The sequence below is a fragment of the Canis lupus genome, chromosome 11, assembly GCF_011100685.1.
Source record: "Canis lupus familiaris isolate Mischka breed German Shepherd chromosome 11, alternate assembly UU_Cfam_GSD_1.0, whole genome shotgun sequence".
Lineage (NCBI taxonomy): Eukaryota > Metazoa > Chordata > Mammalia > Carnivora > Canidae > Canis > Canis lupus.
In genome coordinates, this window is record NC_049232.1 from 66,905,030 (window position 1) to 66,922,670 (window position 17,641).

Sequence of the window (17,641 nt, forward strand, 5' to 3'; positions counted from 1 at the left end):
AAAGAGCTGGGCCCTTTCCTGTGATCTCATATAACCTTCAAAAATGACTCTGAGGGGCCCCTGGGTGGCCCCGTCAGTTAAATGTCAGGTTCTTGATCTTGACACTCAGGTCTTGATCTTGGGGTCATGAGTTCAAGACCCACATCCCAAAAAGACCCAAAAAGAAAAAGACTCTGAGCTTAATATTTCTATTTATTTTCAGGCAAAATGGAAACTGAAGTTCAGTTGTTAGAACTAGAATTTGAATCCAGTGCTGATTCCAAGGTTCAGGATCTTCTGAGTCAGCCAGAAAAAAAAAAAAAAAAAAAAAGAGGGAAAATAGGACAGCCGATGCCAAAGCAGGACTTGAGATTCACAATAACAGGATACGCTGAGCACAGCAGAGCTCGCTGGTTATCAAACTCATCAGTCACCTGCTCTCATCCCGCCTGTTTACAAGTCAGGAAATGAAGTGGGGATGGCAAATGTGAGGAGAAACTTGACAAGCCAGCCAACTCTAGAGCTTTCCCTCAGCAGCATGGTTCTCTCGTTTTGTTATCTGCAGGAAAGATGAAATGTCAAGGCTGAAGAAGGTTGCTCGATAAGGGCGTAGGCCACGTCTCCCGCACAGACTGTAGGCACAGTGAGAGAAATCACAGATGTTGGCTGAGCCATGGTAAGCAGAACCCCTGGGGCACCAGCAGCTTCCTGCCCCAGCCAGCCCCTCCCTTTCTGATTCAAGGGCTCCCATGGGCTCACAGACGCAGTAGGATTTAGCAGACTCTACGGGTTCAAACCTTGGTTCCACTGGGTCCCCTCATAGGGTTGTTGTGAGAAATACAATAAGACAACATCTGGAGGGTCATGTTCACTCACTTCTCTTGCCAAGGGTAATTCTAGACGATCCAAATGGTTACAGGGTCCTGCTAGCTCAAAGCCTTAAATATTGCTAAGTCAGCCTCCTTCTGCAGCCTCAGTTCAAGCTACCAGAATGCTCCACCAAAACATCCAATCTGACTTCATCACAGTCACAGAGAAATGGATTTGAAGGTGGGGGGGGGGGGGGTGTATCATTTAGTTTCCTACCTATGTTCTACTCTAAAGGTATGTGTGCTGCAGGGTACCGTTAGCTGACACAGTTTAGAAATCTTCTGGTTATCTTGCGAAATAGCACATTCTGTACACTATCTTAGAGGCCTGGGTGGTTTCCAGTCACTTTGGTGGTAAGAGTCCTTTCCATTTTACAGTTCCTTATCTAATAGTCACAACTGACCATGAAAGCGTCCACGGCCTACGTGGCTCGGCTCAGTAGCAGTGGTTCCTCTTCTGGAGAAAAACCCAGATATTTATATTTTAAGACCATTAATGACAGGTAGTACACTTGCAGTGTTGTGCAACCTCCACTACTGTCTAGTTGCTGATTATTTTTATCATCCCAATAGGAAACCTCAAATCCATTAAGCAACCACTCCTCATTCTCCCCTCCTCCTAGACTGGCAACCACCAATCTATTCTGACTTTATGGATTTGCCTATTCTGGATATCATAGAAATGGAATTATACAGATAATGTATCTTTAAGAGCTAAGGCTAACCTAGCAGACTGAGGGGTGCTGGACTGAGAGGCCTTCAGGCCAATCAGAGATCCCCAGGCTCACTGATGCATTGAGGTCTGATTCATCTTGACTGACCCAATGAGTGACTTTCTTAGATGAGGAAAGATATTTGACTAGGCTGCTTTTTTAGTGATTCTATGGGTTGAAATCCCATCTTCCCTCTTCTCTGGGCCTATCATGACCCAACTTGGTCTTGCACATCAAAGCCAAAAGCTCCAGTACTGTGGTGGGGCCATTCTGCTATAAGGATTGAGCTCTCTTATGCTATTTTTAATAAAGATTTTATTTATTAATTATTTATTTGAGAGAGCAAGATAGTGTGCACAAGAGAGCACCAGGTGGTGGGGGCAGAAAGAGAAGCCAACCCACTGAGCAGGGAGCCCAACATGAGGCTCCATCCCAGGACCCCAGTATCATGACCTGACCTGAAAGCAGATGCTTCACTTCACCACCCAAGGGCTCCTCTCTGAGGCTATTTGAAGCCAAAGAAGTAGATGCAACTTCTTGAGAAATGAGTATTAGATGAGAAAAGGTTATAGGACAGAGCTGTAAAGAACTCCAACAGAACCGACTGGATGGAGGAGTCATTGACAAGAAGGCTAAGAAAAAGTGATCAGAAACTTAAGAAAAAACCCAGGATTGTGAGACATCACAGAGGCCAGTGAAAGCATGTTTCAAGAAAAGGAGAGGTGCCAACAGAGATCAAACAAGCTGAGGGTGAATAGGCCAGCTTCACGAGAGCAGCTCCAGTGGAGGCTAGGTTGCTGTGGGTTGCAGGTGGAATGGAATGGAGGTGAGGGGGGTGGAGACATGAGGGTCAATGTCAAGAAGTCCAGTTAAAAGAAGAGAAGAGAAGTGGGTTGATTCTAAAGAAGGCCATAGGGTCTTAGGAGGGTTGTTTAGGGGGTTTGTTTTGGGGCATGGAGAAAAAGAACATATTTTAAGGCTGATAGGGAGTCTCCCATCAAGGAGAGATTTGATGGGCTGGAGGGGGGACAACCACGTATTATGGTCCTTCAGAAGGCAGAAGATGGAGCAGAACAAAGTTTTTCTGAGAGTGGATTTGCCTCAGCCATGAGAGTCTGGGCAGAAGACCACCAGGTACACAGTCTGTCAAACACGTAAGAAGCAGGGAGACCCGGGTAGTGATAGTGCGGGCACAGAAAATGGAAGGCTCCTCCCTGGACTGGTCTGTCCTCACATCAAAATGACTTCCCATAAGTGGTCTTAGACCAGGAACTGGTGCCGAGCCAGCCTGGCTCCTGTCAACATACCTCCCTCAGGACTCCCTCCCAGCTGTCCCACAGGCAGACAAAGCCTCTATTTGAGAGTCGTTCATTGTGTAAAGGGATAGTAATGAGTGGAAAAGGTGGATTAGAGCAGGTGCCAGAGAACAGAATTCCTGATTCCCTAAACTCTGATTCCCACCCCCTTTTGACAGATGCAATGCCCCTTAGCTGGAGCAGGCTCTGAGGATTAGACCAACCACATGGATGAAGGAAATGATCAAAATAAGTACACAGAGCATGTTTCACGGGAAGAAGTACAAACAATATCTTGGTTATTTAAAATAAATAAATCAAGAGGATTTGGAATCTTTAATTATCCTATCTCTGCAGGATGTACATCCTGAGATTTGTTTGTCCTCTCCGGGACAGTTGGCTCCATTTCCAATGAGATTACAAAAGCCCCAAAAGCCAGGGCCCAACTGGAGCAGAGAAGTCTCCTGCAAAGTCACGTGATCCTTCATGGCACTGGTGACCAGGCATCCGAGGCCAGATCCCCCTCCCCCAGAAAGCCCCAAGGGTGGGCTGCACACCAGTCTGCAGCACCAGCAAAGCATTGGGGCCTCTGCCCTCCACCTCACCCTGGCATTCCGGTTTCACCCATCGAATCCAATCCAAGCTCTCCTCTCTTCCCCTCCTGGGCATTCCCAGCACAACAATGATCATGTGAGGGGTGAGGTGGGGATCAAAGGAATACTACAGATTCTCAGGATGAGTCACAACTCTCCTGAAGAAAGAGGAAATGTTGGTGTCAAGTGCCTGTTTCCTAAACCAGGGCCTTATCTTGCCCCCAGGTTGATCGCCACAGATAATGCAAGTCAGTGATTTCACCAACTGCACTCCAGGCTCAGAGTTGGACTGCAAAGGGTACTGAGAGCACGGATTCCTAAAAAGCACTTTTATGGCACGATCATATTTAATTCTCACATCTCTGGAGGCACAGACGGGATTACCAGAATATTTTGGATGATGAAACTAAAGCCCAACAGTGTTGATGATATGTCCGTGGTTGTACAGGCTAGTAGAGGAGTCAGAATTTGAACCTGGATCAAGCTGATTCCTGTCCGATCCGGTTTAGCTGCCCAAGACTCAGCCCCTGGACTCAAGGAAACGAACAAGGAATGTAGGCAAATTACCATGATGTGATTGTGCATCAGAACCCAGTAGTGAGGGGTTCTGGGTGGCTCAGATGGTTAAGTGTCTGTCTTCAGCTCAGGCCATGGTTTCCAGGTCTTGGGATCAAGGCCCACATTAGGCTTCCTGTTCATCTGGGAGTCTGCTTCTCCCTCTCCCTCTGCCCCTCTTCCCTGCTCATGTGCTCTCTCTCTTTGTCTCTCTTTCTCTCAAATAAATAAAATTAAGAAAGGAAGAAAGAAGAAGAAGAGGAAGAAGAAGAAGAAGAAGAAGAAGAAGAAGAAGAAGAAGAAGAAGAAGAAGAGGAAGGAGGAGGATGAGAAGGATGGAGAGGAGGGGAGAGTGAGATGGTTAGGGGGTGTCTTGACTCGGGTGTACGTCCGGCTTGTCGGCCGGTGATCTTCTCCCTTCGCTATGCTGACTCCAGCCATCCCTCCCTCACTCCGACCTCCATCCCTCCCGTCCCTCCCCTCACCACTTCCTGAAAGCCTCAAGAAACAAAGAAAAAAGCATATTATCCCGTAGGAATTGAGAGAATGGAGGAAAAACACAATCTTAACTTTTAATCTAAGAAATATGGTACAACTGTCTAAGGAGAAACCAATCAGGATACCTGGAAGCAAATTTGTTTTTGAAAAATCTTGTCAGGTGGATTTGTAAGTTGAAAAAACAAAGTAAGACTTCCAGGAGTGGAGGGGAAGTCAAACATATAAGTTGGGACCTAATGGGAAGCTTTGGATATGCAGAGATAGGGGAGACCCAGGGATGTTACTCCCAGAACAGATTCGATAAAACAACAGCTACAATTATCAAACAGAAGTCTTAGAAGCTGAAGCATGATAGGAATGAATCTGTAACTCAAACCTGGATGTGCAAAAAAGGGCAACATTGCTGTATTTGCTTAATATAAAATCAGGGTATGTATGACACTGAGCCCCCGTTCCCTTTAGCTGGCAGGATTTAATTTAATTTCAAAGATTGAGAGGGTTCTCTTCGCCTCTCACCTCCCGCTGCCTTCGCCACTCCAAGAGTTAATGATTGGGAGTTGGGATGTGAAGCCAAACACTCAGGAGGCATCTCTGTCATCGAGGGCCAGCAACTTTTTTTTCTGCAAAGGACCAGGTAGTAAATATTTCAGGTTTGGTGGGCCCGATGGGTCTCTGTCATAACTACTAAACTCCACCATTATTGCTTGAAAGCAGCCGCAGACAATAATAGGCAACCATTCTTAGCTAACAGGTCACACAAAAACAGATGGTGGGCCAGATTTAGACGCAAGGACCAACCCCTTATCAACATGATGTCTAGCAAGATCCCCATAGGCCAACCTTACGTAGGTCCTTGAAGTTGGGTGGCTCTTTGCCAGGGCTGAGAGCCCTGGTCCCCAGAATCCAGGAGGACTTTCCTGTACTTACCATGGAGTTGGTGCCTCTGGGTGGCCTGTCATCTTCCTGAGGTTCTGTGGAGGATGGACCCCAGAGCACCATGACAGGTATCCCCTGCTTTTCGAAAGGTCATATTAGGCCATTTTGCTTTTATGAAAGACCTCCCTTAGTACCTTTTTATCTAAAGCAGGACTTTCAAATTTCGTGCAAAAAGGCAAAAAGCAAAAATAGTGTTCAGTGTTTGTGTTGCAGGGGAGCCTGTATAGAGGCAGCGCACACTCTGAGCAGTGAGCGGCCTGGCCAAGCTCCTTCCCCAGGAGGATCTCAGCATGGGGTGGGGGGGAAGGGGGGGATACAGAGCTCTGGGCTGCGGCTGGGAGCAACTGTGCTTGGTCTCCATTTACTCTGTGCATCCATTAGCAAGAGGGGCCTCAGGTATCAGAAAAGCCTAAGAGTGATTATTTTGGGGGTCCAGGAATGCTCAAAAGTGTTTTCCTATAAATTCACGGTAATACTTCTTCCCTTTACCCCATTTCAGCTTTGGAAAGTTTTCATGGGAACGCCCTACTTTTGGATAGCGGGGGAACCTGTACTTACAAAAACTGCAGACATCTGTTCCTTCTCTTGGGGAAAAGTCTTTGCACTTTCACTCCTGGAAACTTTACCCCTCAAACCCACTCTCAGTTCCTTTCCCTCAAATCATATATACTCAAATCCCCCAGGAGAAAGGGGAGAAAGTCAGGAAGGGAGATGGCCTGCCCTTCTTCTCTAGGCCCTGGGGCAAGGGAGCTTGAAGACTTGGACACCTGCTGAAATGCTGAGTAATATACAAAGAAAACAAAGACAACCACTTCCTTCAATAGATTATCTTGTCCAGTACCAGAACTTTCTACCCCAGAGCAAGTTCAGGCTTCAACATTCCAAACTTACGAGTCCAGACTGTCCCTTCACACCTCAATGGGTCCTGGTGTCAGATGTCCTCAGAAAACCTCCAAAGGGAGGTCAGAGTTCTGGTGACAAGGAAGGGAAGTACATGATTCAGTCTTTTCTGGGACACCAGGCTCCAATGAGGATGACTCACAGTCTTGGCTTGTAAGCAACTTTGCTAATCACTTTGACAAACCACTGTTCCCTACCAGCTGCCACTCCAGGAGGACTCCCAGCATATCTGTGGTATGAAGAACACCTACCAGCCACTTTCCACTTTCCCCACAAAAGCCTGTTTTGCTTCTGCTTTGGGTGAATTGCTTAAGTCTGTGGACCGTGAGCCGTAACTCCTAGAATGGGAGAACAGATGCCACTTTAGTTGTGAACTTGTCTCCAATCCCCCCAGCCTCAAAAGGCCTCATCCCTCCTGAATTCAAAGCATACACTCAAGAGTGCCTGCTATTCATGTCATCGTTGTACCCTTAGCCTATCTCGGGCCCCCGTTTAGCACTGGCTTCAAGCATGGTTCCTGTGCCACCTGCTCCCCAGTAGGTTGTCCAGGCTTACTGGAAGAGAATATTCTCTACACAAGGCAATTTGAGATAGTAAAAGTCATCCTGGGAAGGTAGAGATTGGGTGGACACAATTGTGCTGGGAAATTGCTCTTATAGAGTCCATGGGAGGCAGGTGTCTATTGCCCAGATTTATTCGCTCAAGTGGAAAATAGAGACCATCATACGGGTTGATTTCTGGCTCCTTTCTGTGCCCTGCACCCGTCAACCTTAGACAATAAGATCACTTTTTAAAAGTTATTTATGTGAGTAATCTCTATACCCAATGTAGGGCTCGAACTCATGACTGTGAGATCAACAGTCACATGTTCTTCTGACCAAGCCAGCCAGTCACCCTAAAGACATCATTTTTTGTACCCACAAACATCACACAGGAAAGACTCAACCAAGCCTTGTAAAGTGGATGAGTTAATGAAACTCACTCTCTGGGGTTTGGCCACATTTTGCCTAATTCTCCCCCACAGCTCTAGAGAAAAAAAAAAATCTAAAATATCTCAGGGGTGCCTGACTGGCTCATTTGATAGAGCATGTGACTCTTGATCTCGGGGTTGTGAGTCCAAGCCCTACAGTGGGTGTAGAGATTACTTAAAGATAAAAAATCTTTTAAAAAGAAATAGCCCTCTCCTTCCACAGAGCTGTACAAAGGCCCCTTGCTTAACTGTACTTCTTGACAAAATGATGCTTACAGTCAAAATGGCTGCCACACATCTGCTCTCAAGAGAAGAAGAAAGGGAAAGGAGAGGCAATGGTCCCAATTGTGCCCTTTATCAGCAAAGTAAAAGATTTCCCAGAAAGTCCCATAGGAGACCTCATTTCAGCCTGATTAACTAGAACTGTTTGCTCTGTCCACCCGGAGCAACAAAGGAGGTTGGGAACCTGAGTGCTTTGCCTCTCTAGAGTCTCATGCAGAGAAGAAGGATCTAGATAAGTATAGGAAGGGTTAAGCTGAAATTCTCCCATAAATAGCTGCACAATTTGGAAAAACAAAAGCACTGAAGAGGAAACTAGCTCTATTCTCTACTGATATATATCATAAAACTACAGGAATATCATCAGGGATACTCTCAAGGGAGAGAGAAAGAATTAGCCCAGAAACAGATCATGATTTTTTTAATTAAAAAGTTTGCTAACCCTTGGGCTAGATGAATGAAGTACCTTTGCTGCTTAGAGAACTGCGACTCCGAATGAGCCGTGGCTCTTGTTGGAGGGAAGTTAATCCAAGAAGATGGGAGCTCTCCATCTGCTGCCCTGATAGGCCAGATCCCCTCCTCCCTTCGAAGCTGGCAAAGCATGAGCAGAGGATGCCCGCCCTAGCATCTAGGTGATGCCACAGGGGCATTTTGAAGATCCTCAGGGCTATGACTTCTATCTCTCCTGAAACGAGGTTGAATTTTCCAAGAAAACTGAGTGGGGACTAGGAACTGTGGGGACCTCACAGAGACTATAGAGGGAAGGAGGAAGAACGAAGCGTTCTTTAAGGAAAAGAGGACTCTGTGTGGAAGACCTTCTTTGTGGAGGTGGTAAGGACTTGCCCCTTATGTTATATAAGAGGAATGAGTCAACTGAAGAAAGTCTCAGTTCGTCCTCTGTGACAGCAAATCTTCTCTTTATTAATAGATCTGTGATTACCCCCTTATGAGCCAGCATGTGTTTGGTCTGTAGGAAAATCATGAGCAGAAAGTTCTCAAGAAGGAGAGAGCAACCATTGTTATGCTACTTTGTTGAGTGCTGGCAGAAATGATCCTGAAAGTTCATCAGCCCTCTTTCATGGATGATGATGATGATGAAAAATTAATACAGTATCTGGCATTTCATGAGCATTTAGTATATGCCAGAAGTAGGGATTGTATGATTTAATCCTCAAAACCACCCTTTGGAGCTCTGCTGTTGCCATCCCCCTACCTTTTATCTTTTGTTTTTTTTTTTTTTTTTCCTTTTATCTTTTGGATGAGGGAATTAAATATAAGTTAATCATCCAAGGCCAGCCAACCAGCAAGTGGGTAGAGAGACCCCAGAGCTCAAGCCCTAAACCTTACTTGTCCCACCTCCCTTGGCAGAGCCCTTGATCTACCAGCCCAACTGCCAGTAGAGAGGCCTACTAACAGCAGGAGAGAAGGTCCTCCCTGGCATGAGAAAGCCTGAGGCTAAATAGTCTAATTTCCTGACTCCTTTCAGCTCGTAGGTTAATAAGAAATACCTGCATTGTATAAACATGAGGACACCCCTACATACCAGATGCACCCAGAATTGCAGCACTTCGAGTGCTCTGTCGAGAACAGGCGGAATCAGGTGTTTTCTGAATTCCTCATTTTCAGTAAGAAAAGTCAATCTCAGTGAATAATGGTATCTCCTAATTGCATTAATTTGTGTTACTCTATCTTCCACATTTATTGGATATTTCATTGCCTCTTCTAGAATAGCCTCATTGTGTCCTTTCCCATCTAAAATTTGACTTGGTTCTTTTCTATCAATCTGTAGGCGCTCTTTATATATGGGGACATTAAATCTCTATCACGTGTATTACTAGTATTTTTCCCAATCTGCCATGAGTCTTTGACTTTGACTTCATAAAAAAAATTAATGTAGCCAACCATATCTATGTTTTCCTTTATAAATTCGGAGTATTCTGATTTGCTTAAGAATTCTCCCTTCTTCCGGTTTACACTATATTCTTCTAAATTTGCTTTTTATCACATGTAAAACTAATCCGAGATACACTTTTTATATGTGATACATGAGGAATATGTCCACCCCCTTTCCTCATGATGCACAGCCAGACCACTAATGAAATAGATGGATTCTCTTTCTGCTTAATTTGATGTCCAGCTTTGTCCTATATTTACTATCCACACGCTCTCAAGTTTATTTCTGGACTCAAGTACCTTTCTCTGATCCATGTATAGATTTTTGTGTCAAGTTCAGTATTTTCATCACCATTGCTTCATAGAATTTTAAAAAGTGTTAAGTAGGGGCACCTGGATGGTTCAGTCAGTTGAGCTTCTGACTCTTGATTTTGGCTGAGGTCATGATCTCAGGGTCAAGCTCTGTCCAGCTCCGTGCTCAGCACAGAGTCTGCTTGAGATTCTCTCTCTCTCCTTCTGCCCCTCCTCCTGCTCAAGTTATCTCTCTCTCTCTCAAAATAAATTAAAAAAAATAAAAATTAAAGCTAAGAGGTGTTAAGTCACTACAAGTCAAGCAAAATGAAGAATGAGAAGCTACTGGATTTGGATTTGAGTCCCCAAACCTTGATCTCCTTTCTGAGTGCAGTTCCATGCTAGATTTACCGATGTTTGGAAAAGAGTGGAAAGTATAGGTTGTGCTCTTGAAGAATTCAGCAGTGAGAGGATGTGAGAAAGTGGTATGGTGGATTGAAAAAGAAGCAAAGAAAAGGGAAATGTTTTAAAGCCCAGGGAAGATTTGCACGTTTGTGACCCAGAATGAAAGTGCCAGTGAAGGGGATACACATCTACCAAAGAGTTATAATCATCCATAAACTTCTTCCCCAAGAACTAAAATACCTTGATTATCATAAAACAGTGTGAATTAGTTTCAGGCACTGTATAATATGTATTGCCATGAAGGCTTCCTGGACTCTCAATCCAACATTAAGTGTTATATTTAAAAACATAGGTGAAAAAAAACAGATGGAGGAGATTAAGCGGGACAAACTTCATGTTACAAGAAGTAATGGGGAAAAAAAAAGAAGTAATGGGGGTGAAAAGTACAGCATGGGGAATACAGTCCAACAATATTGTAATAATTTTGTATGGTGACAGGTGGTAGCTACACTTAGTGTGGTATTTAGTAATGCATATAAACGTCAAATCACTATGCTGCATCCTGAAACTAATGTAATATTTCATGTCAACTACACTTCAATTATAAATAGATAAATAGATAATAAATATCAGCTACATCCTCCCTATTGGTGAAAACAGATGAAGTTCATTTTTTCCTCTGTAAAATACAATTCTGAGACAGATGCTAGGGGAGGAGGCCAATGGAAGGCACTGGATTCTGAGGCATCACAGGGACTCTGCTTCCTCATAACTAAAGTAGCAGCAGTGGTTTTTACCTGGTTTTTCTTCTGCTCCAAACAAGGAAATAGCTAAAGCTGTGCTCCTACACCCGAGGGCAAAATTCTCCAAACACAGCTGCGCACTAGAATTAGCTGAGGAGCTTTAAAATAAAGTCAATGCCCAAGTGGCACCCTAGGCCAATTAAATCCATCATGTGAGACCTGAGCATGAGTATTTTATTTTAAAGATTTATTTATTTATCTGAGAGAGAGGGAGCATGCAGGAGTGGTGGGAGGGTACAGAGGGAGAAGGAGAAGCAGACTCCCTGCTGAACAGGGAGCCCAACATGGGGCTCTATCCCAGGACCCCAGGGTCTCCTGGGATCATGACCTGAGCCAAAGGCAGATGCTTAACTAATTGAGCCCCCCAGGAGCTCCTGAGCATAAGTATTTTTTAAAGCTTCCCAGACAATTTCAATGTATAGCAAAGATTGTGACCCACTGATCTGAAGTTTCTGAATCGGCCGACAAGGCAATGCTGTTTTCTGAAACCAGTACATGTGAGACTTGGCAGGGTCCAGTGTGAAAAAATAGTAGAGACAGACAACCAACACTCCCTCGTGTGACAGGGCACACCGCTTTACTCAGGCTGTCCTTCAAGGAGAATGCTGGTGATACCCTCAATTGGGGTGCTTTCCAGGGTATTTCTAAGACTAGGCAAGACTCAGAAAGGCACAACAGTATTTGCGTATTGGGGTGCTTTGGTCAGTGTGCGGGGGTGGGGAAGGTTAAAATATCACAGGAAATGAAAGAGAAGCTACTCCTGAGATGAAGTTGAATGTGAGAATTTAATTCCTAAGAGCAAGAAAAGAGTCATTCATTGAGGAGTTTTCTAGGAGGTGAACTCATTTCTTTGTCAACTCTCCAGCCGGCTGGCATGCTGTTTAAACCGATGGCCCAGAGGAATTTAAAAATTAACTGTACTATAAATTGTTCTGACATACAAGCACCTAGAACAAACACATATTCACACCCACCCTAAGATCAGAGCAAAACTAAAAATATATTTACTGGGAAACAAAAGGAATCGTATTGAAATTTAGAAAGTAGAACACTAGAGTGTCACCCTGACATCTGAGAAGCAAAAAGAAGTATTTGCTAGTGTTTGATTTTTATTCCCAGGGGTCGTCTGTTTGTGGTCTCTTAACTGGGGAACAGGAAGTTGAGTTTATCATCCAGAAATTCCTCTCAGCATGAGACAAATGTCTGCACTTATGTAACTTTATATTCAAAAAAATTTCCAAGCTCAAGTTGAGAGTACAGAGCCCTGGTGAGAACCCCAGCTCTGGATCATAGGTGACCTTGGATAATGACTTTAACCACACTAAGTCTCAGTTTTGTCATCTTTAAAATAGCGATCATGATGATGATGAGACAGTTGGACACCTACAGCATAAGCTGTTTACAAAGAGCTTAGCTCCATGCCCGGCACGGGGTAAGCATTTGATAGGTCTTGATCACTCTAGTCATATTCTATTCAAAAACTAAAAGACTGAGAAGTGTCCCTGTCTGTCATTATCTGATATGTAAAGATCACACAGAAATAGCTGAAATGTTCTGGCCTTAATAAGAGACACATGGTTTCATTTATAGATGCACTATTCTGAATCTGAATTCTTGATTTTGGTCCTTCAGCTGGGACCACTCTCCCTTCTGAAATAGTCCTCCTGTCTCTTAGCTACCCCAGTGCCCTCTCCAAGTGAGAAACTAAAAATACACTGAGTAAACATAGTACAAACTATCGGTTTATTTTTAAGTTTTCTAGATTCCCTTGGAAATCTAACCATCTCCCATTGGCACATCAACTCACTCTGAGGAACGCAGCCAGATAGAATGCCATCTGGAAGTAATCAAGAGTTCCATGATCTACCACCAGTCTCTAGCTCATGACCTCAGGGCAGTACTGAGGTCACAAGTGAAGGAAATTCCATAGGTTCCCACCAGTATGAGTTCTGGAGGCATGGACAAACTTCTGGAAGAATAAGAAAACACTCCCCCACAAGCACATTGGCCCACCACTGATTGCTAAGGTATGTGGTGTTGCGAGAGAGACTGCCCTGTCAAACACTCCATTTCTTCATTGTTTCCTATCACATTGGGGCAATGTCTGGAGGCAAAGCCTACTTCACAATCACAGAGAACCCTGAATAATCCTGTATGACATAACTGGAAACTAGATGGAAAGAGATTCCTATGTGATCTAAAATGTTATAGGTTAGAGAAAGAAGAAATTCTTGTCAGTTAACAAATACCAATATACTTCTGTTCTAAACAGATAATGCACAAGAGAAAACTAAAGATATCAGAACAGATTTTTAAAGTATTCTAGGGGCACCTGGGTGATGCAGTCGGTTGAGTGCTCAGATTGTGATCTCGGGGTCGTGGGATCAAGACCCACATTGGGCTCTATGCTCAGTGCAGAGTCTGCTTTGGATTCTCTCTCCTTCTCCTTCTGCCCCTCCTGCTTGTGCTCTCCCTCTCTCTCTAAAATAGATAAATAAGTCTTTCTAAAAATTAAAAAACTAAAAGGTTCTAAATAAAGTACTAGTAAATAAAATCTAGGAGTAGATTTAAATAGCAATATAGCATGAGTATGAGTATGTATTCCAATAATGCAAAGATAGCTAAATATTAGGAAATCTACACCAATATTGACCAAAGGGGGAAAAAACATATGATCCTAAGGTAGATATTAACATAACATTTAGTGTCTACCCCTGATAATTGCTCTTTGTGAAATGGGATTCAGTGAATGATTTCCTTAATATCAAGACATATCTTAAACCAAGAGCCGATATCATCCTTGGTGATAACGTCTATGACATTACTTTTATGTGATAGTTATTGCAATTAGACAAGAGAATAAAATAAGAGTTTTAAATATTAGAATGAAGAAGACAGAATTATCATTATTTGCAGATAATACAAAGATTCAGCAGAAAATTATTGAAAAATAAAAGCAAAAGAGAGTCCAAAAAGTTTTCATGATATCTTGATATTCAAAAATCACAAATCTTATAGTGTATTAAAATATAATCCCAAGTCAATCATTTATAAAAATATAAAAACATAAAATACACAAATAAACTTGAATTATATGAAGAAGCAGAAAATGACCAAGAAATATAAAATAATAGGTGACTACGTGAAAAGGCATACCCTGGAATAATATTCAGTATGGTTGTAAAAATACAAATTCTTCCAAAATAATCTAGAAAATCATCTTATTTCTGGTCAAAATCCCAGCATGCTACTTGTGGGAGAGAGCATTTTCAAAAGTATCCCAACTGCATAATAAAATGGTGATATTTCAAAACCATGATTGGCAAAAGATAATCACATCAATAATTGTGCTATTATAACTATGATGAATAGTAGGAGAGACAAATACAGGTTTGGTATGAAGTGTTTTAAATAAAATGTGGGTTCTTGTTTCATTCATTACTCAAATTCCAAATACAACAAACATTGTAAAGTAAAAACTAAAATTATATATATAAAACCTAGAACAAAGACTGCACAAGTATTTCTGTAATCTTGGGTGGAAGATATTTCTAAATACATCCTAAAAACCAGCAATCACAAGATTGATAACCTCGACTGTGACAACGAAAAGTTTCCAATGGCAAAAACAAACAATAGCCAAAAATAAAGCTGAAAGACAAAGAACAAATGTGGGGAAATATGTGTAATATGAATGACAGACAACCTGCTGCTACCCAAATATAAAGAGCTGGGCAGTTAAGAATAAATCACTCCTCCTTCCAAATAAAACAAAGAACCAATAGTTTCTTCAAAAGAAAGAAAACGAATGTGGTGACTCAAAACACACACAGACCCCTATGTTTATGGCAGGATTATTTACACTAGTCAAGCTATGGAAGCCGCTCAAGTGTCCGTTCCCAGATGACTGGATAAAGAAGATGTGGTGTAGACACACAGTGAAATATTACTGCCATAAAAAGAAGAATGAAATCTTGCCATCTGCAACGATACACCTGGAACTAGTGAGTATTGCACTAAGTGAAATAAGAGAAAAACAAATACGATGTGGGGTTTAAGAAACCAAATGAATGAACAAAGCAAACAAAGTATAAGTTCTGCAGCTGATAAATTTTTTTCTCCTGTCTCTACTGACCTCTGAAGAAGGGAGGAAATACAACCAATGGCAGTTCTTACCACTCACTCCTATCACACACCTCCCAAACGCCCATCACACACACGCACACACACACACCACATATGCACACACACCACATATGCACACATGGAACATACACACCATGCACACACACAACACACATATGTACACATGTAACACACACGCATGCGCACCTTGGGCAGTTCGTTGAGGAATCACACCTGTGTCCCTGTAGTGTGCTCCTTCTTAGTGTACTGTTCAGCTCTTTCTAAGCTTTTTGTTCTTTCTGAATCCAGAATACTGCCCATGAATGTGCTCGTGGAGGGGACACGTTCAGCCTCCCCTCCAAAGTGGAATCACTGCACAGAGAAGCATCACTGTCCATTTCCTGGTTCAAGTCATGGGAAGGGCTTTCTTCCCTTTGCACAAGGGCTCTGTTTTTGTGAAACAAAGCCCGAGTGTGCAATGAGCTGATTCCACCAGTAGGTTGTCTTGTCTTCGGTTTTGATGGTACTAGGAAACCCCCCACCTTCCCCAGTTGTGCCAGTCTTCAGGGGTGATTTAGCAAGAGGTTCTAATTGTGAGTGACTGCATTAGAGGCCACCATGGACCATAAACTGGCACATAATGACTTGTCTACTCACAGCAACAAAAATCGCACAGAACACGGTCCATGGGTCAGCAGACACTGTGGAAGCCAGCACGGACTCCAGGGCGGTGGCTGCTCCAACGTATTGCCAGTCTCCCCTCGGGGATTGCCATCAGAGCCTGCAGCACATTCTTCTGGTCTTCTGAGCCCACAAGTGAAATCCTTTGTGCATTGCATTCGGTTTTTGGAAATAGGCAAAAGCCAGTTGCCACATTCTCCAATTTATAAAAGAAATGTGCAACTGGTTAAGTTCTAACGATCTGTATCTTATATGCATATGGAACGTTTCCATCATAGATAGAGGCACACAGCGACTGAGAAACCCGTAAGGTAGCAAGACTAGTTGATGCTCTGCTGTAGGTCAGTAACACATTCTGAAGGCAATTAATTCCCGAAGGGGATTTCTAAGGCCTTCTTTAAACATTAGTAGCATCACAAGTAAATAATCTGATTTGTTTTGGGGGAAAACCATGAATATCTGGTTTGTTTTGTGGGGGAAGAGCCACGTTAGAGACTTAGCTAGATAATTTATCTAGCTGATATTCTCTGCTTTCTAAATGTTATTTTGAAAGGCTTGATAAGCAGCTCTTCCCCTTCCTACACGTACCTCCCTGCATCCTCCAGCACCAGCCAATCCAGCGCACCACCACTTCCTTCAGTTTTTCTTTCCTAAGGTCTCCCTTACATTGGACCTTCCCCTCTGGCTCCTCCACTGTGATGTGTAACATCTCTCTTGCTGAAATGTCATGCCCCCATTTATTTATTCACATGCCCCCATTACTGGAGGTTCCCCCCAGTCTTCTCTACCTGACAAAACCCTCCGAGTCCTTCAAGGTCCAGCCCCAAATCCACCTGAGTATGGACTTGCTGGCCTCCTGCTTTGCTCCCTGCCGTTCTGCTTGTCACACTGAACCACTGTGTAGTGGAGGGCTTCCATCGGGTGGCACTCAGTCAGGTATCTGCTGGGTGTTGTGAAACGAAGATTGGACGGATTTCTTAACCACAGGGGAGGTTCAGGGTCAAAATGAAAGGGGGAAAAAAAACCACATCACTTTCAGTTGGGCTAATATCCATTTTGCACAGAATGAATAATAAATTAACAACAGATGGGACTGAATTTTGCACTCCCAGTCTCATGCCTTTGAATCTGTATGGGGAAGCTTCCCAGGCACACTCCATACGAGGGACACCCATCAAGTCCTCTTTCGGGTTTAAGAAAGTTGAGTTATGTGATCAATTGGAAGCCATCAATTAGAGAAGACTAGTAGCAGGTAAGAAAATAATAATAGTATTAGGGGCACCTCGGTGACTCAGTGATTGAGTGTCTGCCTTCAGCTCAGGTAGTGATGCCGGGGTCCTGGGACTGAGTCCCTCATTGGGTTCCCTGCAGGGAGCCTGCTTCTGCCTCTGCCTATGTCTCTGTGTCTCTCATGAATAAATAAATAAAATCTTTAAAAAATAATAATAATATCAGGGAATATACAAATTGAAGATACACACTGTGTGAGCCAGGATAGAAACCACACCTCACCTTTAGATAGTGAAAAGCTCGGTCAGCCGTCTGATGTTCACCTGGCTTCCTATTCCAGTGTTCTCAGGTTCTTCATTGGTGGCTCTGTTTTTGGAAGTGCGAGAAAAACTAAAATACATGTATGACCTCCAGAGAAAAACATCAGCAGGCTTATGAACCGTCTGATCATTTTTTCCCCTTGCAGGAGGAGCTTGCAGGTTTTCTTACTGATGATTAAGACTTTCACATAGTAGGCCTCTTAAGTCGTTTGTTAGCCATGTTTATTGCACACAAGTTTTGCCCACACGGTTAGACATTTATTCCCCCCCTTCCCTAATAACCCATCACTCCCCAGTAATTTGAAA

The 17,641-nt window shown here is 43.3% G+C and overlaps 1 long non-coding RNA gene across 1 annotated transcript; it reads right to left on the minus strand.

The window, feature by feature from the left end:
• Nucleotides 1-183: 183 nt before the first annotated feature.
• Nucleotides 184-6,566, minus strand: LOC111097883. Its single transcript, XR_005367162.1, has 3 exons — nt 6,330-6,566; nt 5,430-5,513; nt 184-538 (listed from the first exon to the last, which is right to left on the minus strand). It is a non-coding gene; the product is annotated as an uncharacterized LOC111097883 (long non-coding RNA).
• Between the last annotated feature and the right edge of the window lie 11,075 nt (nt 6,567-17,641).